Here is a 23698-nt window from a genome sequence, read left to right as displayed (position 1 = left end):
GGGATGTGGTAGGAATATGGAATTCGTGTCGGATTAGCATAAATGGGTGGTCGATGGTCAGCACAGACTCGGTGGGCCGAAGGGCCTGTTTCACTGCTGTATCACCAAACTAAACTAATCGGTCAACGGGATGCTGTTTTTCGAGCTTGTGTTGATGTTCACTGGAACGCTGAGGCAATCCCAGGATAGAGATGTGAGCATGAGAGCAGTGGGCAGTCTTGAAATGGCAAGCAACCGGAAGCTCAGGGTCCTGCTTGCGGACTGAGCCGACGTATTCCGCAACGCGGTCACCCAGTCTGCGTTTGGTCTCCCCAATAAACATGAATATACATGAATTGGATTTAGGCGCCAGTATGTTGCAAAACAAGAAGAAAGAAAAGCACAAATGCCATTAACTCTGACTTTGCAAATGATTCACTGAAAAATTCTTTCATTTGCTGGAAAAGATGACTATTGTGCATCTGAAAATGGGCACCATGTAATTGTGTTGCATACTGACCTGTTTTCCTATATTTGCCTGTCATCTATGCAATTCAATTTGTGTTGGATATTGCTGAGAATCTCATTTCAAGATGAGGGCACAGATATTATTATAATCCTACTGAAAGCATAAACCTGGAACAAATACTGTGTTACATGGATTGCAACGTTTCGAGGGCTGTGCAGCTAAGGTGAGGAAGACAGGAATGATGTGTTTGATGATTGCGTGGAATGCATTGCAAACTTGGGTTACGTTGCTTGATTTCATTCTACACCTTGAAATTCAGAAACAAGTGAGGCACCAGGTGGAAACCAACAGCTGTCTCTGTGGAAGAGGGGACATGGCTTCCTAATCTAACCATTTGAACTCTGCAAACATTCTGCTGGATCTGAACTGCCCTGTATACCAAGGCCAATTTGTATACTATATAGATTGGCATGCCCAGACTATGCAGAGGACTCCAGGTGGGGTCCAACCAGGACATTATATAGCTGCAGTGAAGCTTCGCCCCCATTATATAACTGCCTCTGTTACGCATTCTACTGCGAGGGTAATCACATTGTATGTAGCAACTCAGCAAAATAAGGACTCATTTGATCAAAATAAAGAGTTTAAAAACACAAATATGTGTCAGTGCAATCAGTAAATAATGAGAAATGAAATCCAGAAGTTGGCAAGAATCCCAAGTGGATGTCTTGGTGTGGTTGGGGAAGGGAATCTTTGTCAATGATGGCACACTGTGCATTAACACTGCAGCAGCTGCTGCACCTCTTACAAACTTAGTTTCTTAAGGGAGAGTTTTAAAAAAAGGGAATTGGATAATTGCATGAAAGGAGAGGCAAAGAAAAGCAGAGCTAAGGAAGTGGGCCCAAGTGGCAAGACTTTGAAAAAACTGGCAATGGTACGATGGCCTGAATGGACTGGCGATGTGTTGTGCACTGCTGATCGTCCATGGCTGGGTCAATACCTCTGCAGCCTTGCGAAATGTCACAGTGGAATTGCATTTCAATGAAACAAGCACCACAAATCGATTAAGACTGTATAGTTTAACAATACTTGCAGCTTCCTCAGCGCTGTAACGCGTTGAGTTTCTGTAGTGTAGTGGTGATCACGTTTGCCTAACACGCAAAAGGTCCCCAATTCAAAACTGGGCAGAAACATTTTCAAAACGAACCCAAACTTCTTCGCAAGAAATATGCAATCATTGACATTCCCCATGAACACAACACAATTTCTCAAAGCCCTCTTTCTCTTGCACATTGTGTGCACAATGCCTTGCACTCGCTCCTCTTTCTAGTCCTGATGCTGTAGAAAGTTCCGCAAAACCGAGCAGTGACACTTTATTTGGCTCAGATGAGAATAGAAACATGCAACCCGAGCTTGCTAAGTAACAGCGAATCTTAGTCTCATTTCAGACGAGGCAAAAGCACATCAGCAATTCACTTTCACCAGCTCCACAGTCGTTGAGACAGGGGCACGCTGCAATATTTTGACCCGCACTGTTCAATTACTCGCTGTCAGAAGCAAGTGGCGTCTGCTGCCTCAATCAACAGGTTACTGGCCATCTCGGGGAACTAAAATAGCACAACCCGGGCCAAATCTCCCCATCAACCAAGCACCGGCTCAGCAAAACGTAGGCACATGATATCCGGGTCACTGAACCTCCGAGCAGCTCTTACAGAACACCCAAGTGACTGAAACTTTCTTTGAGTTGCAATGATGAATCTCCGGTGGAAACAAGTTGGGGGAAATTGCTCCTCCTGAACATTTCTTCTTGGGTAAAAGGGGCAAAAATCCTTTTCAATTTAACCACTGCTGCAGCAGATTCTTGGTGTCTTAAGCATCTTGATAACCCAGCTCTTAACATGCAGCCGCAATTATGACAAGGGGTGAAGGTTCATGACACGCAGAGGGGAAAAAGTTATTTAAGTTATGACAGTCGCTCACAGATTTGTTAGCGTTTTGTTCAGTCAGTAACAGAGACATACCTGGATTTATTGATGCAGATTAACATAACTATTCAGCGTCACGCAGAGCCGCTGGGAGTACTTTGCCTCCCTTAAAGACGGACACGGCTGATTCTGTAACTGAAGCTAAGGAAACAGGCAGACCTGCCAAATTATTATTTTATTTTGTTCTTCATTCGGCAAGTAACAGGAACACTAACAAGGTGGCGTTGAAAATGAGATGCACTGCGGCTCCGCTCAATATCAAAGCGCTCCTTCATATTGAACCGAGGAAGAATATCAATGAATTAAAGCAATATACTGTGGATGCTGGAAATCTGAAATAAAAACAAGAAATTCTGGAAATAGTCAGCACGACTGGCAGCATCTGTGGAGACAGAAGCAGAGTTAACATTTCGGCTCAGTGACCCTTCTTCAGAACTGGCAAATATTAGAAATGTCAAAGGTTAGAAGCAAGTAAAGCGGGGGTGGAGCAAGAGATAACAAAGGAGAATGTGTAGATTGGACAAGGCCACAGAATAGCTGACCAGAAGGTCATGGAGCAAAGGCAAACAATATGTTAATGGTGTGTTGAAAGACAAAGCATTAGTACAGAGAGGACTGTTAATGGACTGAAAATTGAACAGCAGCAAGTACAAACAGGAAAAAAAACAGTGGATAAGCAAACTGAACAAACTAAGATGAAATAAAATAAACATACAAAAAAATGTAAAAAATGTAAAAATGAAAAATAACAAAAAATGAAAGTAAAATGGGGGCCCCGTCATGCTCTGGAATTTTTGAACTCAATATTCAGTCCGGCACGCTCTCGTGTGCAGTGGTTCACACCGCAGCCTCACAGCTCCAGCGACCCGCTTTCAATTCTGGGCACTGCCTGCGTGGTGTTTGCAAGTTCTCCCTGTGTCTGCGTGGGATTCCTCTGGGTGCTCCGGTTTCCTCCCACATGCCAAAGACTGGCTGCTTGATAGGTTAATTGGCCATTATAAATTGCCCCTCGTATAGGGAGGTGGCAGGGAAATATAGGGAAGGTGGGGATGTGGTAGGAATATGGAATTCGTGTCGGATTAGCATAAATGGGTGGTCGATGGTCAGCACAGACTCGGTGGGCCGAAGGGCCTGTTTCACTGCTGTATCACCAAACTAAACTAATCGGTCAACGGGATGCTGTTTTTCGAGCTTGTGTTGATGTTCACTGGAACGCTGAGGCAATCCCAGGATAGAGATGTGAGCATGAGAGCAGTGGGCATTCTTGAAATGGCAAGCAACCGGAAGCTCAGGGTCCTGCTTGCGGACTGAGCCGACGTATTCCGCAACGCGGTCACCCAGTCTGCGTTTGGTCTCCCCAATAAACATGAATATACATGAATTGGATTTAGGCGCCAGTATGTTGCAAAACAAGAAGAAAGAAAAGCACAAATGCCATTAACTCTGACTTTGCAAATGATTCACTGAAAAATTCTTTCATTTGCTGGAAAAGATGACTATTGTGCATCTGAAAATGGGCACCATGGAATTGTGTTGCATACTGACCTGTTTTCCTATATTTGCCTGTCATCTATGCAATTCAATTTGTGTTGGATATTGCTGAGAATCTCATTTCAAGATGAGGGCACAGATATTATTATAATCCTACTGAAAGCATAAACCTGGAACAAATACTGTGTTACATGGATTGCAACGTTTCGAGGGCTGTGCAGCTAAGGTGAGGAAGACAGGAATGATGTGTTTGATGATTGCGTGGAATGCATTGCAAACTTGGGTTACGTTGCTTGATTTCATTCTACACCTTGAAATTCAGAAACAAGTGAGGCACCAGGTGGAAACCAACAGCTGTCTCTGTGGAAGAGGGGACATGGCTTCCTAATCTAACCATTTGAACTCTGCAAACATTCTGCTGGATCTGAACTGCCCTGTATACCAAGGCCAATTTGTATACTATATAGATTGGCATGCCCAGACTATGCAGAGGACTCCAGGTGGGGTCCAACCAGGACATTATATAGCTGAAGTGAAGCTTCGCCCCCATTATATAACTGCCTCTGTTACGCATTCTACTGCGAGGGTAATCACATTGTATGTAGCAACTCAGCAAAATAAGGACTCATTTGATCAAAATAAAGAGTTTAAAAACACAAATATGTGTCAGTGCAATCAGTAAATAATGAGAAATGAAATCCAGAAGTTGGCAAGAATCCCAAGTGGATGTCTTGGTGTGGTTGGGGAAGGGAATCTTTGTCAATGATGGCACACTGTGCATTAACACTGCAGCAGCTGCTGCACCTCTTACAAACTTAGTTTCTTAAGGGAGAGTTTTAAAAAAAGGGAATTGGATAATTGCATGAAAGGAGAGGCAAAGAAAAGCAGAGCTAAGGAAGTGGGCACAAGTGGCAAGTCTTTGAAAAAACTGGCAATGGTACGATGGCCTGAATGGACTGGCGATGTGTTGTGCACTGCTGATCGTCCATGGCTGGGTCAATACCTCTGCAGCCTTGCGAAATGTCACAGTGGAATTGCATTTCAATGAAACAAGCACCACAAATCGATTAAGACTGTATAGTTTAACAATACTTGCAGCTTCCTCAGCGCTGTAACGTGTTGAGTTTCTGTAGTGTAGTGGTGATCACTTTTGCCTAACACGCCAAAGGTCCCCAGTACAAAACTGGGCAGAAACATTTTCAAAACTAACCCAAACTTCTTCGCAAGAAATATGCAATCATTGACATTCCCCATGAACACAACACAATTTCTCAAAGCCCTCTTTCTCTTGCACATTGTGTGCACAATGCCTTGCACTCGCTCCTCTTTCTAGTCCTGATGCAGTAGAAAGTTCCGCAAAACCGAGCAGTGACACTTTATTTGGCTCAGATGACAATAGAAACATGCAACACGAGCTTGCTCAGTCACAGCGAATCTTAGTCTCATTTCAGACGAGGCAAAAGCACATCAGCAATTCACTTTCACCAGCTCCACAGTCGTTGAGACAGGGGCACGCTGCAATATTTTGACCCGCACTGTCCAATTACTCGCTGTCAGCAGCAAGTGGCGTCTGCTGCCTCAATCAACAGGTTACTGGCCATCTCGGGGAGGTAAAATAGCACAACCCGGGCCAAATCTCCCCATCAACCAAGCACCGGCTCAGCAAAAAGTAGGCACATGATATCCGGGTCACTGAACCTCCGAGCAACTCTTCCAGAACACCCAAGTGACTGAAACTTTCTTTGAGTTGCAATGATGAATCTCCGGTGGAAACAAGTTGGGGGAAATTGCTCCTCCTGAACATTTCTTCTTGGGTAAAAGGGGCAAAAATCCTTTTCAATTTAACCACTGCTGCAGCAGATTCTTGGTGTCTTAAGCACCTTGATAACCCAGCTCTTAACATGCAGCCGCAATTATGACAAGGGGTGAAGGTTCATGACACGCAGAGGGGAAAAAGTTATTTAAGTTATGACAGTCGCTCACAGATTTATTAGCGTTTTGTTCAGTCAGTAACAGAGACATACCTGGATTTATTGATGCAGATTAACATAACTATTCAGCGTCACGCAGAGCCGCGAGGAGTACTTTGCCTCCCTTAAAGACGGACACAGCTGATTCTGTAACTGAAGCTAAGGAAACAGGCAGACCTGCCAAATTATTATTGTATTTTGTTCTTCATTCGGCAAGTAACAGGAACACGAACAAGGTGGCGTTGAAAATGAGATGCACTGCGGCTCCGCTCAATATCAAAGCGCTCCTTCATATTGAACCGAGGAAGAATATACATGAATTAAAGCAAAATACTGTGGATGCTGGAAATCTGAAATAAAAACAAGAAATTCTGGAAATACTCAGCACGACTGGCAGCATCTGTGGAGACAGAAGCAGAGTTAACATTTCGGCTCAGTGACCCTTCTTCAGAACTGGCAAATATTAGAAATGTCAAAGGTTAGAAGCAAGTAAAGCGGGGGTGGAGCAAGAGATAACAAAGGAGAAGGTGTAGATTGGACAAGGCCACAGAATAGCTGACCAGAAGGTCATGGAGCAAAGGCAAACAATATGTTAATGGTGTGTTGAAAGACAAAGCATTAGTACAGAGAGGACTGTTAATGGAATGAAAATTGAACAGCAGCAAGTACAAACAGGTAAAAAAACAGTGGGTAAGCAAACTGAACAAACTAAGATGAAATAAAATAAACATACAAAAAAATGTAAAAATGAAAAATAACAAAAAATGAAAGTAAAATGGGGGCCCCGTCATGCTCTGGAATTATTGAACTCAATATTCAGTCCGGCACGCTCTCGTGTGCAGTGGTTCACACCACAGCCTCACAGCTCCAGCGACCCGCTTTCAATTCTGGGCACTGCCTGTGTGGTGTTTGCAAGTTCTCCCTGTGTTTGCGTGGGATTCCTCTGGGTGCTCCGGTTTCCTCCCACATGCCAAAGACTGGCTGCTTGATAGGTTAATTGGCCATTATAAATTGCCCCTCGTATAGGGAGGTGGCAGGGAAATATAGGGAAGGTGGGGATGTGGTAGGAATATGGAATTCGTGTCGGATTAGTATAAATGGGTGGTCGATGGTCAGCACAGACTCGGTGGGCCGAAGGGCCTGTTTCACTGCTGTATCACCAAACTAAACTAATCGGTCAACGGGATGCTGTTTTTCGAGCTTGTGTTGATGTTCACTGGAACACTGAGGCAATCCCAGGATAGAGATGTGAGCATTGGAGCAGTGGGCAGTCTTGAAATGGCAAGCAACCGGAAGCTCAGGGTCCTGCTTGCGGACTGAGCCGACGTATTCCGCAAAGCGGTCACCCAGTCTGCGTTTGGTCTCCCCAATAAACATGAATATACATGAATTGGATTTAGGCGCCAGTATGTTGCAAAACAAGAAGAAAGAAAAGCACAAATGCCATTAACTCTGACTTTGCAAATGATTCACTGAAAAATTCTTTCATTTGCTGGAAAAGATGACTATTGTGCATCTGAAAATGGGCACCATGGAATTGTGTTGCATACTGACCTGTTTTCCTATATTTGCCTGTCATCTATGCAATTCAATTTGTGTTGGATATTGCTGAGAATCTCATTTCAAGATGAGGGCACAGATATTATTATAATCCTACTGAAAGCATAAACCTGGAATAAATACTGTGTTACATGGATTGCAACGTTTTGAGGGCTGTGCAGCTAAGGTGAGGAAGACAGGAATGATGTGTTTGATGATTGCGTGGAATGCATTGCAAACTTGGGTTACGTTGCTTGATTTCATTCTGCACCTTGAAATTCAGAAACAAGTGAGGCACCAGGTGGAAACCAACAGCTGTCTCTGTGGAAGAGGGGACATGGCTTCCTAATCTAACCATTTGAACTCTGCAAACATTCTGCTGGATCTGAACTGCCCTGTATACCAAGGCCAATTTGTATACTATATAAATTGGCATGCCCAGACTATGCAGAGGACTCCAGGTGGGGTCCAACCAGGACATTATATAGCTGCAGTGAAGCTTCGCCCCCATTATATAACTGCCTCTGTTACGCATTCTACTGCGAGGGTAATCACATTGTATGTAGCATCTCAGCAAAATAAGGACTCATTTGATCAAAATAAAGAGTTTAAAAACACAAATATGTGTCAGTGCAATCAGTAAATAATGAGAAATGAAATCCAGAAGTTGGCAAGAATCCCAAGTGGATGTCTTGGTGTGGTTGGGGAAGGGAATCTTTGTCAATGATGGCACACTGTGCATTAACACTGCAGCAGCTGCTGCACCTCTTACAAACTTAGTTTCTTAAGGGAGAGTTTTAAAAAAAGGGAATTGGATAATTGCATGAAAGGAGAGGCAAAGAAAAGCAGAGCTAAGGAAGTGGGCCCAAGTGGCAAGTCTTTGAAAAAACTGGCAATGGTACGATGGCCTGAATGGACTGGCGATGTGTTGTGCACAGCTGATCGTCCATGGCTGGGTCAATACCTCTGCAGCCTTGCGAAATGTCACAGTGGAATTGCATTTCAATGAAACAAGCACCACAAATCGATTAAGACTGTATAGTTTAACAATACTTGCAGCTTCCTCAGCGTTGTAACGTGTTGAGTTTCTGTAGTGTAGTGGTGATCACGGTTGCCTCACATGCAAAAGGTCCCCAGTTCGAAACTGGGCAGAAACATTTTCAAAACGAACCCAAACTTCTTCGCAAGAAATATGCAATCATTGACATTCCCCATGAACACAACACAATTTCTCAAAGCCCTCTTTCTCTTGCACATTGTGTGCACAATGCCTTGCACTCGCTCCTCTTTCTAGTCCTGATGCTGCAGAAAGTTCCTCAAAACCGAGCAGTGACACTTTATTTGGCTCAGATGAGAATAGAAACCTGCAACACGAGCTTGCTAAGCAACAGCGAATCTTAGTCTCATTTCAGACGAGGCAAAAGCACATCAGCAATTCACTTTCACCAGCTCCACAGTCGTTGAGACAGGGGCACGCTGCACTATTTTGACCCGCACTGTCCAATTACTCGCTGTCAGCAGCAAGTGGCGTCTGCTGCCTCAATCAACAGGTTACTGGCCATCTCGGGGAGGTAAAATAGCACAACCCGTGCCAAATCTCCCCATCAACCAAGGACCGGCTCAGCAAAACGTAGGCACATGATATCCGGGTCACTGAACCTCCGAGCAGCTCTTACAGAACACCCAAGTGACTGAAACTTTCTTTGAGTTGCAATGATGAATCTCCGGTGGAAACAAGTTGGGGGAAATTGCTCCTCCTGAACATTTCTTCTTGGGTAAAAGGGGCAAAAATCCTTTTCAATTTAACCACTGCTGCAGCAGATTCTTGGTGTCTTCAGCACCTTGATAACCCAGCTCTTAACATGCAGCCGCAATTATGACAAGGTGTGAAGGTTCATGACATGCAGAGGGGAAAAAGTTATTTAAGTTATCACAGTCGCTCACAGATTTATTAGCGTTTTGTTCAGTCAGTAACAGAGACATACCTGGATTTATTGATGCAGATTAACATAACTATTCAGCATCACGCAGAGCCGCTGGGAGTACTTTGCCTCCCTTAAAGACGGACACGGCTGATTCTGTAACTGAAGCTAAGGAAACAGGCAGACCTGCCAAATTATTATTTTATTTTGTTCTTCATTCGGCAAGTAACAGGAACACTAACAAGGTGGCGTTGAAAATGAGATGCACTGCGGCTCCGCTCAATATCAAAGCGCTCCTTCATATTGAACCGAGGAAGAATATACATGAATACAAGCAAAATACTGTGGATGCTGGAAATCTGAAATAAAAACAAGAAATTCTGGAAATACTCAGCACGACTGGCAGCATCTGTGGAGACAGAAGCAGAGTTAACATTTCGGCTCAGTGACCCTTCTTCAGAACTGGCAAATATTAGAAATGTCAAAGGTTGGAAGCAAGTAAAGCGGGGGTGGAGCAAGAGATAACAAAGGAGAAGGTGCAGATTGGACAAGGCCACAGAATAGCTGACCAGAAGGTCATGGAGCAAAGGCAAACAATATGTTAATGGTGTGTTGAAAGACAAAGCATTAGTACAGAGAGGACTGTTAATGGACTGAAAATTGAACAGCAGCAAGTACAAACAGGAAAAAAAACAGTGGGTAAGCAAACTGAACAAACTAAGATGAAATAAAATAAACATACAAAAAAATGTAAAAAATGTAAAAATGAAAAATAACAAAAAATGAAAGTATAATGGGGGCCCCGTCATGCTCTGGAATTATTGAACTCAATATTCAGCCCGGCACGCTCTCGTGTGCAGTGGTTCACACCGCAGCCTCACAGCTCCAGCGACCCGCTTTCAATTCTGGGCACTGCCTGCGTGGTGTTTGCAAGTTCTCCCTGTGTCTGCGTGGGATTCCTCTGGGTGCTCCGGTTTCCTCCCACATGCCAAAGACTGGCTGCTTGATAGGTTAATTGGCCATTATAAATTGCCCCTCGTATAGGGAGGTGGTAGGGAAATATAGGGAAGGTGGGGATGTGGTAGGAATATGGAATTCGTGTCGGATTAGTATAAATGGGTGGTCGATGGTCAGCACAGACTCGGTGGGCCGAAGGGCCTGTTTCACTGCTGTATCACCAAACTAAACTAATCGGTCGACGGGATGCTGTTTTTCGAGCTTGTGTTGATGTTCACTGGAACACTGAGGCAATCCCAGGATAGAGATGTGAGCATGAGAGCAGTGGGCAGTCTTGAAATGGCAAGCAACCGGAAGCTCAGGGTCCTGCTTGCGGACTGAGCCGACGTATTCCGCAAAGCGGTCACCCAGTCTGCGTTTGGTCTCCCCAATAAACATGAATATACATGAATTGGATTTAGGCGCCAGTATGTTGCAAAACAAGAAGAAAGAAAAGCACAAATGCCATTAACTCTGACTTTGCAAATGATTCACTGAAAAATTCTTTCATTTGCTGGAAAAGATGACTATTGTGCATCTGAAAATGGGCACCATGGAATTGTGTTGCATACTGACCTGTTTTCCTATATTTGCCTGTCATCTATGCAATTCAATTTGTGTTGGATATTGCTGAGAATCTCATTTCAAGATGAGGGCACAGATATTATTATAATCCTACTGAAAGCCTAAACCTGGAACAAATACTGTGTTACATGGATTGCAACGTTTCGAGGGCTGTGCAGCTAAGGTGAGGCAGACAGGAATGATGTGTTTGACGATTGCGTGGAATGCATTGCAAACTTGGGTTACGTTGCTTGATTTCATTCTACACCTTGAAATTCAGAAACAAGTGAGGCACCAGGTGGAAACCAACAGCTGTCTCTGTGGAAGAGGGGACATGGCTTCCTAATCTAACCATTTGAACTCTGCAAACATTCTGCTGGATCTGAACTGCCCTGTATACCAAGGCCAATTTGTATACTATATAGATTGGCATGCCCAGACTATGCAGAGGACTCCAGGTGGGGTCCAACCAGGACATTATATAGCTGCAGTGAAGCTACGCCCCCATTATATAACTGCCTCTGTTACGCATTCTACTGCGAGGGTAATCACATTGTTTGTAGCATCTCAGCAAAATAAGGACTCATTTGATCAAAATAAAGAGTTTAAAAACACAAATATGTGTCAGTGCAATCAGTAAATAATGAGAAATGAAATCCAGAAGTTGGCAAGAATCCCAAGTGGATGTCTTGGTGTGGTTGGGGAAGGGAATCTTTGTCAATGATGGCACACTGTGCATTAACACTGCAGCAGCTGCTGCACCTCTTACAAACTTAGTTTCTTAAGGGAGAGTTTTAAAAAAAGGGAATTGGATAATTGCATGAAAGGAGAGGCAAAGAAAAGCAGAGCTAAGGAAGTGGGCCCAAGTGGCAAGTCTTTGAAAAAACTGGCAATGGTACGATGGCCTGAATGGACTGGCGATGTGTTGTGCACTGCTGATCGGCCATGGCTGGGTCAATACCTCTGCAGCCTTGCGAAATGTCACAGTGGAATTGCATTTCAATGAAACAAGCACCACAAATCGATTAAGACTGTATAGTTTAACAATACTTGCAGCTTCCTCAGCGCTATAACGTGTTGAGTTTCTGTAGTGTAGTGGTGATCACGTTTGCCTAACACGCAAAAGGTCCCCAGTTCGAAACTGGGCAGTAACATTTTCAAAACGAACACAAACTTCTTCGCAAGAAATATGCAATCATTGACATTCCCCATGAACACAACACAATTTCTCAAAGCCCTCTTTCTCTTGCACATTGTGTGCACAATGCCTTGCACTCGCTCCTCTTTCTAGTCCTGATGCTGCAGAAAGTTCCGCAAAACCGAGCAGTGACACTTTATTTGGCTCAGATGAGAATAGAAACCTGCAACACGAGCTTGATAAGTAACAGCGAATCTTAGTCTCATTTCAGACGAGGCAAAAGCACATCAGCAATTCACTTTCACCAGCTCCACAGCCGTTGAGACAGGGGCACGCTGCAATATTTTGACCCGCACTGTCCAATTACTCGCTGTCAGCAGCAAGTGGCGTCTGCTGCCTCAATCAACAGGTTACTGGCCATCTCGGGGAGGTAAAATAGCACAACCCGTGCCAAATCTCCCCATCAACCAAGGACCGGCTCAGCAAAACGTAGGCACATGATATCCGGGTCACTGAACCTCCGAGCAGCTCTTACAGAACACCCAAGTGACTGAAACTTTCTTTGAGTTGCAATGATGAATCTCCGGTGGAAACAAGTTGGGGGAAATTGCTCCTCCTGAACATTTCTTCTTGGGTAAAAGGGGCAAAAATCCTTTTCAATTTAACCACTGCTGCAGCAGATTCTTGGTGTCTTCAGCACCTTGATAACCCAGCTCTTAACATGCAGCCGCAATTATGACAAGGGGTGAAGGTTCATGACACGCAGAGGGGAAAAAGTTATTTAAGTTATCACAGTCGCTCACAGATTTATTAGCGTTTTGTTCAGTCAGTAACAGAGACATACCTGGATTATTGATGCAGATTAACATAACTATTCAGCATCACGCAGAGCCGCTGGGAGTACTTTGCCTCCCTTAAAGACGGACACGGCTGATTCTGTAACTGAAGCTAAGGAAACAGGCAGACCTGCCAAATTATTATTTTATTTTGTTCTTCATTCGGCAAGTAACAGGAACACTAACAAGGTGGCGTTGAAAATGAGATGCACTGCGGCTCCGCTCAATATCAAAGCGCTCCTTCATATTGAACCGAGGAAGAATATACATGAATAAAAGCAAAATACTGTGGATGCTGGAAATCTGAAATAAAAACAAGAAATTCTGGAAATACTCAGCACGACTGGCAGCATCTGTGGAGACAGAAGCAGAGTTAACATTTCGGCTCAGTGACCCTTCTTCAGAACTGGCAAATATTAGAAATGTCAAAGGTTGGAAGCAAGTAAAGCGGGGGTGGAGCAAGAGATAACAAAGGAGAAGGTGCAGATTGGATAAGGCCACAGAATAGCTGACCAGACGGTCATGGAGCAAAGGCAAACAATATGTTAATGGTGTGTTGAAAGACAAAGCATTGGTACAGAGAGGACTGTTAATGGACTGAAAATTGAACAGCAGCAAGTACAAACAGGAAAAAAAACAGTGGGTAAGCAAACTGAACAAACTAAGATGAAATAAAATAAACATACAAAAAATGTAAAAAATGTAAAAATGAAAAATAACAAAAAATGAAAGTATAATGGGGGCCCCGTCATGCTCTGGAATTATTGAACTCAATATTCAGCCCGGCACGCTCTCGTGTGCAGTGGTTCACACCGCAGCCTCACAGCTCCAGCGACCCGCTTTCAATTCTGGGCACTGCCTGCGTGGTGTTTGCAAGTTCTCCCTGTGTCTGCGTGGGATTCCTCTGGGTGCTCCGGTTTCCTCCCACATGCCAAAGACTGGCTGCTTGATAGGTTAATTGGCCATTATAAATTGCCCCTCGTATAGGGAGGTGGTAGGGAAATATAGGGAAGTTGGGGATGTGGTAGGAATATGGAATTCGTGTCGGATTAGTATAAATGGGTGGTCGATGGTCAGCACAGACTCGGTGGGCCGAAGGGCCTGTTTCACTGCTGTATCACCAAACTAAACTAATCGGTCGACGGGATGCTGTTTTTCGAGCTTGTGTTGATGTTCACTGGAACACTGAGGCAATCCCAGGATAGAGATGTGAGCATGAGAGCAGTGGGCAGTCTTGAAATGGCAAGCAACCGGAAGCTCAGGGTCCTGCTTGCGGACTGAGCCGACGTATTCCGCAAAGCGGTCACCCAGTCTGCGTTTGGTCTCCCCAATAAACATGAATATACATGAATTGGATTTAGGCGCCAGTATGTTGCAAAACAAGAAGAAAGAAAAGCACAAATGCCATTAAATCTGACTTTGCAAATGATTCACTGAAAAATTCTTTCATTTGCTGGAAAAGATGACTATTGTGCATCTGAAAATGGGCACCATGGAATTGTGTTGCATACTGACCTGTTTTCCTATATTTGCCTGTCATCTATGCAATTCAATTTGTGTTGGATATTGTTGAGAATCTCATTTCAAGATGAGGGCACAGATATTATTATAATCCTACTGAAAGCCTAAACCTGGAACAAATACTGTGTTACATGGATTGCAACGTTTCGAGGGTTGTGCAGCTAAGGTGAGGCAGACAGGAATGATGTGTTTGACGATTGCGTGGAATGCATTGCAAACTTGGGTTACGTTGCTTGATTTCATTCTACACCTTGAAATTCAGAAACAAGTGAGGCACCAGGTGGAAACCAACAGCTGTCTCTGTGGAAGAGGGGACATGGCTTCCTAATCTAACCATTTGAACTCTGCAAACATTCTGCTGGATCTGAACTGCCCTGTATACCAATGCCAATTTGTATACTATATAGATTGGCATGCCCAGACTATGCAGAGGACTCCAGGTGGGGTCCAACCAGGACATTATATAGCTGCAGTGAAGCTACGCCCCCATTATATAACTGCCTCTGTTACGCATTCTACTGCGAGGGTAATCACATTGTTTGTAGCATCTCAGCAAAATAAGGACTCATTTGATCAAAATAAAGAGTTTAAAAACACAAATATGTGTCAGTGCAATCAGTAAATAATGAGAAATGAAATCCAGAAGTTGGCAAGAATCCCAAGTGGATGTCTTGGTGTGGTTGGGGAAGGGAATCTTTGTCAATGATGGCACACTGTGCATTAACACTGCAGCAGCTGCTGCACCTCTTACAAACTTAGTTTCTTAAGGGAGAGTTTTAAAAAAAGGGAATTGGATAATTGCATGAAAGGAGAGGCAAAGAAAAGCAGAGCTAAGGAAGTGGGCCCAAGTGGCAAGTCTTTGAAAAAACTGGCAATGGTACGATGGCCTGAATGGACTGGCGATGTGTTGTGCACTGCTGATCGTCCATGGCTGGGTCAATACCTCTGCAGCCTTGCGAAATGTCACAGTGGAATTGCATTTCAATGAAACAAGCACCACAAATCGATTAAGACTGTATAGTTTAACAATACTTGCAGCTTCCTCAGCGCTGTAACGTGTTGAGTTTCTGTAGTGTAGTGGTGATCACGTTTGCCTAACACGCAAAAGGTCCCCAGTTCGAAAATGGGCAGAAACATTTTCAAAACGAACCCAAACTTCTTCGCAAGAAATATGCAATCATTGACATTCCTCATGAACACAACACAATTTCTCAAAGCCCTCTTTCTCTTGCACATTGTGTGCACAATGCCTTGCACTCGCTCCTCTTTCTCATCCTGATGCTGCAGAAAGTTCCGCAAAACCGAGCAGTGACACTTTATTTGGCTCAGATGAGAATAGAAACCTGCAACACGAGCTTGCTAAGTAACAGCGAATCTTAGTCTCATTTCAGACGAGGCAAAAGCACATCAGCAATTCACTTTCACCAGCTCCATAGTCGTTGAGACAGGGGCACGCTGCAATATTTTGACCCGCACTGTCCAATTACTCGCTGTCAGCAGCAAGTGGCGTCTGCTGCCTCAATCAACAGGTTACTGGCCATCTCGGGGAGGTAAAATAGCACAACCCGGGCCAAATCTCCCCATCAACCAAGCACCGGCTCAGCAAAACGTAGGTACATGATATCCGGGTCACTGAACCTCCGAGCAGCTCTTACAGAACACCCAAGTGACTGAAACTTTCTTTGAGTTGCAATGATGAATCTCCGGTGGAAACAAGTTGGGGGAAATTGCTCCTCCTGAACATTTCTTCTTGGGTAAAAGGGGCAAAAATCCTTTTCAATTTAACCACTGCTGCAGCAGATTCTTGGTGTCTTCAGCACCTTGATAACCCAGCTCTTAACATGCAGCCGCAATTATGACAAGGGGTGAAGGTTCATTACACGCAGAGGGGAAAAAGTTATTTAAGTTATGACAGTCGCTCACAGATTTATTAGCGTTTTGTTCAGTCAGTAACAGAGACATACCTGGATTTATTGATGCAGATTAACATAACTATTCAGCGTCACGCAGAGCCGCTAGGAGTACTTTGCTTCCCTTAAAGACGGACACGGCTGATTCTGTAACTGAAGCTAAGGAAACAGGCAGACCTGCCAAATTATAATTTTATTTTGTTCTTCATTCGGCAAGTAACAGGAACACTAACAAGGTGGCGTTGAAAATGAGATGCACTGCGGCTCCGCTCAATATCAAAGCGCTCCTTCATATTGAACCAAGGAAGAATATACATGAATTAAAGCAAAATACTGTGGATGCTGGAAATCTGAAATAAAAACAAGAAATTCTGGAAATACTCAGCACGACTGGCAGCATCTGTGGAGACAGAAGCAGAGTTAACATTTCGGCTCAGTGACCCTTCTTCAGAACTGGCAAATATTAGAAATGTCAAAGGTGAGAAGCAAGTAAAGCGGGGGTGGAGCAAGAGATAACAAAGGAGAAGGTGTAGATTGGACAAGGCCACAGAATAGCTGACCAGAAGGTCATGGAGCAAAGGCAAACAATATGTTAATGGTGTGTTGAAAGACAAAGCATTAGTACAGAGAGGACTGTTAATGGACTGAAAATTGAACAGCAGCAAGTACAAACAGGAAAAAAAACAGTGGGTAAGCAAACTGAACAAACTAAGATGAAATAAAATAAACATACAAAAAAACGTAAAAAATGTAAAAATGAAAAATAACAAAAAATGAAAGTAAAATGGGGGCCCCGTCATGCTCTGGAATTATTGAACTCAATATTCAGTCCGACACGCTCTCGTGTGCAGTGGTTCACACCGCAGCCTCACAGCTCCAGCGACCCGCTTTCAATTCTGGGCACTGCCTGCGTGGTGTTTGCAAGTTCTCCCTGTGTCTGCGTGGGATTCCTCTGGGTGCTCCGGTTTCCTCCCACATGCCAAAGACTGGCTGCTTGATAGGTTAATTGGCCATTATAAATTGCCCCTCGTATAGGGAGGTGGTAGGGAAATATAGGGAAGGTGGGGATGTGGTAGGAATATGGAATTCGTGTCGGATTAGTATAAATGGGTGGTCGATGGTCAGCACAGACTCGGTGGGCCGAAGGGCCTGTTTCACTGCTGTATCACCAAACTAAACTAATCGGTCGACGGGATGCTGTTTTTCGAGCTTGTGTTGATGTTCACTGGAACACTGAGGCAATCCCAGGATAGAGATGTGAGCATGAGAGCAGTGGGCAGTCTTGAAATGGCAAGCAACCGGAAGCTCAGGGTCCTGCTTGCGGACTGAGCCGACGTATTCCGCAAAGCGGTCACCCAGTCTGCGTTTGGTCTCCCCAATAAACATGAATATACATGAATTGGATTTAGGCGCCAGTATGTTGCAAAACAAGAAGAAAGAAAAGCACAAATGCCATTAACTCTGACTTTGCAAATGATTCACTGAAAAATTCTTTCATTTGCTGGAAAAGATGACTATTGTGCATCTGAAAATGGGCACCATGGAATTGTGTTGCATACTGACCTGTTTTCCTATATTTGCCTGTCATCTATGCAATTCAATTTGTGTTGGATATTGCTGAGAATCTCATTTCAAGATGAGGGCACAGATATTATTATAATCCTACTGAAAGCCTAAACCTGGAACAAATACTGTGTTACATGGATTGCAACGTTTCGAGGGCTGTGCAGCTAAGGTGAGGCAGACAGGAATGATGTGTTTGACGATTGCGTGGAATGCATTGCAAACTTGGGTTACGTTGCTTGATTTCATTCTACACCTTGAAATTCAGAAACAAGTGAGGCACCAGGTGGAAACCAACAGCTGTCTCTGTGGAAGAGGGGACATGGCTTCCTAATCTAACCATTTGAACTCTGCAAACATTCTGCTGGATCTGAACTGCCCTGTATACCAAGGCCAATTTGTATACTATATAGATTGGCATGCCCAGACTATGCAGAGGACTCCAGGTGGGGTCCAACCAGGACATTATATAGCTGCAGTGAAGCTACGCCCCCATTATATAACTGCCTCTGTTACGCATTCTACTGCGAGGGTAATCACATTGTTTGTAGCATCTCAGCAAAATAAGGACTCATTTGATCAAAATAAAGAGTTTAAAAACACAAATATGTGTCAGTGCAATCAGTAAATAATGAGAAATGAAATCCAGAAGTTGGCAAGAATCCCAAGTGGATGTCTTGGTGTGGTTGGGGAAGGGAATCTTTGTCAATGATGGCACACTGTGCATTAACACTGCAGCAGCTGCTGCACCTCTTACAAACTTAGTTTCTTAAGGGAGAGTTTTAAAAAAAGGGAATTGGATAATTGCATGAAAGGAGAGGCAAAGAAAAGCAGAGCTAAGGAAGTGGGCCCAAGTGGCAAGTCTTTGAAAAAACTGGCAATGGTACGATGGCCTGAATGGACTGGCGATGTGTTGTGCACTGCTGATCGTCCATGGCTGGGTCAATACCTCTGCAGCCTTGCGAAATGTCACAGTGGAATTGCATTTCAATGAAACAAGCACCACATATCGATTAAGACTGTATAGTTTAACAATACTTGCAGCTTCCTCAGCGCTGTAACGTGTTGAGTTTCTGTAGTGTAGTGGTGATCACGTTTGCCTAACACGCAAAAGGTCCCCAGTTCGAAACTGGGCAGAAACATTTTCAAAACGAACCCAAACTTCTTCGCAAGAAATATGCAATCATTGACATTCCCCATGAACACAACACAATTTCTCAAAGCTCTCTTTCTCTTGCACATTGTGTGCACAATGCCTTGCACTCGCTCCTCTTTCTAGTCCTGATGCTGCAGAAAGTTCCTCAAAACCGAGCAGTGACACTTTATTTGGCTCAGATTAGAATAGAAACCTGCAACACGAGCTTGCTAAGTCACAGCGAATCTTAGTCTCATTTCAGACGAGGCAAAAGCACATCAGCAATTCACTTTCACCAGCTCCACAGTCGTTGAGACAGGGGCACGCTGCAATATTTTGACCCGCACTGTCCAATTACTCGCTGTCAGCAGCAAGTGGCGTCTGCTGCCTCAATCAACAGGTTACTGGCAATCTCGGGGAGGTAAAATAGCACAACCCGGGCCAAATCTCCCCAGAAACCAAGCACCGGCTCAGCAAAACGTAGGCACATGATATCCGGGTCACTGAACCACCGAGCAGCTCTGACAGAACACCCAAGTGACTGAAACTTTCTTTGCGTTGCAATGATGAATCTCCGGTGGAAACAAGTTGGGGGAAATTGCTCCTCCTGAACATTTCTTCTTGTGTAAAAGGGGCAAAAATCCTTTTCAATTTAACCACTGCTGCAGCAGATTCTTGGTGTCTTAAGCACCTTGATAACCCAGCTCTTAACATGCAGCCGCAATTATGACAAGGGGTAAAGGTTCATGACACGCAGAGGGGAAAAAGTTATTTAAGTTATGACAGTCGCTCACAGATTTATTAGCGTTTTGTTCAGTCAGTAACAGAGACATACCTGGATTTATTGATGCAGATTAACATAACTATTCAGCGTCACGCAGAGCCGCTGGGAGTACTTTGCCTCCCTTAAAGACGGACACAGCTGATTCTGTAACTGAAGCTAAGGAAACAGGCAGACCTGCCAAATTATCATTTTATTTTGTTCTTCATTCGGCAAGTAACAGGAACACTAACAATGTGGCGTTGAAAATGAGATGCACTGCGGCTCCGCTCAATATCAAAGCGCTCCTTCATATTGAACCGAGGAAGAATATAATTGAATAAAAGCAAAATACTGTGGATGCTGGAAATCTGAAATAAAAACAAGAAATTCTGGAAATACTCAGCACGACTGGCAGCATCTGTGGAGACAGAAGCAGAGTTAACATTTCGGCTCAGTGACCCTTCTTCAGAACTGGCAAATATTAGAAATGTCAAAGGTTAGAAGCAAGTAAAGCGGGGGTGGAGCAAGAGATAACAAAGGAGAAGGTGTAGATTGGACAAGGCCACAGAATAGCTGACCAGAAGGTCATGGAGCAAAGGCAAACAATATGTTAATGGTGTGTTGAAAGACAAAGCATTAGTACAGAGAGGACTGTTAATGGACTGAAAATTGAACAGCAGCAAGTACAAACAGGAAAAAAAACAGTGGGTAAGCAAACTGAACAAACTAAGATGAAATAAAATAAACATACAAAAAAATGTAAAAAATGTAAAAATGAAAAATAACAAAAAATGAAAGTAAAATGGGGGCCCCGTCATGCTCTGGAATTATTGAACTCAATATTCAGTCCGGCACGCTCTCGTGTGCAGTGGTTCACACCGCAGCCTCACAGCTCCAGCGACCCGCTTTCAATTCTGGGCACTGCCTGCGTGGTTTTTGCAAGTTCTCCCTGTGTCTGCGTGGGATTCCTCTGGGTGCTCCGGTTTCCTCCCACATGCCAAAGACTGGCTGCTTGATAGGTTAATTGGCCATTATAAATTGCCCCTCGTATAGGGAGGTGGTGGGGAAATATAGGGAAGGTGGGGATGTGGTAGGAATATGGAATTCGTGTCGGATTAGTATAAATGGGTGGTCGATGGTCAGCACAGACTCGGTGGGCCGAAGGGCCTGTTTCATTGCTGTATCACCAAACTAAACTAATCGGTCAACGGGATGCTGTTTTTCGAGCTTGTGTTGATGTTCACTGGAACACTGAGGCAATCCCAGGATAGAGATGTGAGCATGAGAGCAGTGGGCAGTCTTGAAATGGCAAGCAACCGGAAGCTCAGGGTCCTGCTTGCGGACTGAGCCGACGTATTCCGCAAAGCGGTCACCCAGTCTGCGTTTGGTCTCCTCAATAAACATGAATATACATGAATTGGATTTAGGCGCCAGTATGTTTGAAAACAAGAAGAAAGAAAAGCACAAATGCCATTAACTCTGACTTTGCAAATGATTCACTGAAAAATTCTTTCATTTGCTGGAAAAGATGACTATTGTGCATCTGAAAATGGGCACCATGGAATTGTGTTGCATACTGACCTGTTTTCCTATATTTGCCTGTCATCTATGCAATTCAATTTGTGTTGGATATTGCTGAGAATCTCATTTCAACATGAGGGCACAGATATTATTATAATACGGCTGAAAGCCTAAACCTGGAACAAATACTGTGTTACATGGATTGAAACGTTTCGAGGGCTGTGCAGCTAAGGTGAGGAAGACAGGAATGATGTGTTTGATGATTGCGTGGAATGCATTGCAAACTTGGGTTACGTTGCTTGATTTCATTCTACACCTTGAAATTCAGAAACAAGTGAGGCACCAGGTGGAAACCAACAGCTGTCTCTGTGGAAGAGGGGACATGGCTTCCTAATCTAACCATTTGAACTCTGCAAACATTCTGCTGGATCTGAACTGCCCTGTATACCAAGGCCAATTTGTATACTATATAAATTGGCATGCCCAGACTATGCAGAGGACTCCAGGTGGGGTCCAACCAGGACATTATATAGCTGCAGTGAAGCTTCGCCCCCATTATATAACTGCCTCTGTTACGCATTCTACTGCGAGGGTAATCACATTGTATGTAGCATCTCAGCAAAATAAGGACTCATTTGATCAAAATAAAGAGTTTAAAAACACAAATATGTGTCAGTGCAATCAGTAAATAATGAGAAATGAAATCCAGAACTTGGCAAGAATCCCAAGTGGATGTCTTGGTGTGGTTGGGGAAGGGAATCTTTGTCAATGATGGCACACTGTGCATTAACACTGCAGCAGCTGCTGCACCTCTTACAAACTTAGTTTCTTAAGGGAGAGTTTTAAAAAAAGGGAATTGGATAATTGCATGAAAGGAGAGGCAAAGAAAAGCAGAGCTAAGGAAGTGGGCCCAAATGGCAAGTCTTGCATAAAACTGCCATGGTACGATGGCCTGAATGGACTGGCGATGTGTTGTGCACTGCTGATCGACCATGGCTGGGTCAATACCTCTGCAGCCTTGCGAAATGTCACAGTGGAATTGCATTTGAATGAAACAAGCACCACAAATCGATTAAGACTGTATAGTTTAACAATACTTGCAGCTTCCTCAGCGCTGTAAGTGTGTTGAGTTTTTGTAGTGCAGTGGTGATCACGTTTGCCTCACACGCAAAAGGTCCCCAGTTCAAAACTGAGCAGAAACATTTTCAAAACGAACCCAAACTTCTTCGCAAGAAATATGCAATCATTGACATTCCCCATGAACAGAACACAATTTCTCAAAGCCCTCTTTCTCTTGCACATTGTGTGCACAATGCCTTGCACTCGCTCCTTTTTCTAGTCCTGATGCTGCAGAAAGTTCCTCAAAACCGAGCAGTGACACTTTATTTGGCTCAGATTAGAATAGAAACCTGCAACACGAGCTTGCTAAGTAACAGCGAATCTTAGTCTCATTTCAGACGAGGCAAAAGCACATCAGCAATTCACTTTCACCAGCTCCACAGTCGTTGAGACAGGGGCACGCTGCAATATTTTGACCCGCACTGTCCAATTACTCGCTGTCAGCAGCAAGAGGCGTCTGCTGCCTCCAGCAACAGTTTACTGGCCATCTCGGGGAGGTAAAATAGCACAACCCGGGCCAAATCTCCCCAGAAACCAAGCACCGGCTCAGCAAAACGTAGGCACATGATATCCGGGTCACTGAACCTCCGAGCAGCTCTGACAGAACACCCAAGTGACTGAAACTTTCTTTGAGTTGCAATGATGAATCTCCGGTGGAAACAAGTTGGGGGAAATTGCTCCTCCTGAACATTTCTTCTTGGGTAAAAGGGGCAAAAATCCTTTTCAATTTAACCACTGCTGCAGCAGATTCTTGGTGTCTTAAGCCCCTTGATATCCCAGCTCTTAACATGCAGCCGCAATTATGACAAGGGGTAAAGGTTCATGACACGCAGAGGGGAAAAAGTTATTTAAGTTATGACAGTCGCTCACAGATTTATTTGCGTTTTGTTCAAACAGTAACAGAGACATACCTGGATTTATTGATGCAGATTAACATAACTATTCAGCGTCACGCAGAGCCGCTAGGAGTACTTTGCCTCCCTTAAAGACGGACACAGCTGATTCTGTAACTGAAGCTAAGGAAACAGGCAGACCTGCCAAATTATCATTTTATTTTGTTCTTCATTCGGCAAGTAACAGGAACACTAACAAGGTGGCGTTGAAAATGAGATGCACTGCGGCTCCGCTCAATATCAAAGCGCTCCTTCATATTGAACTGAGGAAGAATATACATGAATAAAAGCAAAATATTGTGGATGCTGGAAATCTGAAAAAAAACAAGAAATTCTGGAAATACTCAGCACGACTGGCAACATCTGTGGAGACAGAAGCAGAGT

General features: G+C 44.0%; 6 non-coding genes across 6 annotated transcripts; all 6 read left to right on the top strand.

The window, feature by feature from the left end:
• Positions 1-1568: 1568 nt before the first annotated feature.
• Positions 1569-1641, top strand: trnav-aac (transfer RNA valine (anticodon AAC)). The gene has a single exon. It is a non-coding gene; the product is annotated as a tRNA-Val (tRNA).
• A 6876-nt stretch (positions 1642-8517) lies between these two features.
• trnav-cac (transfer RNA valine (anticodon CAC)) lies at positions 8518-8590 on the top strand. The gene has a single exon. It is a non-coding gene; the product is annotated as a tRNA-Val (tRNA).
• A 3406-nt stretch (positions 8591-11996) lies between these two features.
• trnav-aac (transfer RNA valine (anticodon AAC)) lies at positions 11997-12069 on the top strand. Its single transcript has one exon. It is a non-coding gene; the product is annotated as a tRNA-Val (tRNA).
• A 3404-nt stretch (positions 12070-15473) lies between these two features.
• On the top strand, positions 15474-15546 carry trnav-aac (transfer RNA valine (anticodon AAC)). Its single transcript has one exon. It is a non-coding gene; the product is annotated as a tRNA-Val (tRNA).
• A 3406-nt stretch (positions 15547-18952) lies between these two features.
• Positions 18953-19025, top strand: trnav-aac (transfer RNA valine (anticodon AAC)). Its single transcript has one exon. It is a non-coding gene; the product is annotated as a tRNA-Val (tRNA).
• Positions 19026-22431: 3406 nt separating this feature from the next.
• trnav-cac (transfer RNA valine (anticodon CAC)) lies at positions 22432-22504 on the top strand. Its single transcript has one exon. It is a non-coding gene; the product is annotated as a tRNA-Val (tRNA).
• Positions 22505-23698: the final 1194 nt, after the last annotated feature.

The sequence above is a fragment of the Heterodontus francisci genome, chromosome 22 (genome assembly GCF_036365525.1).
Source record: "Heterodontus francisci isolate sHetFra1 chromosome 22, sHetFra1.hap1, whole genome shotgun sequence".
Taxonomy (NCBI): domain Eukaryota; kingdom Metazoa; phylum Chordata; class Chondrichthyes; order Heterodontiformes; family Heterodontidae; genus Heterodontus; species Heterodontus francisci.
The sequence above is the reverse complement of the archived record's forward strand: the minus strand, read 5'-3'. Positions and strand labels throughout refer to the sequence as shown.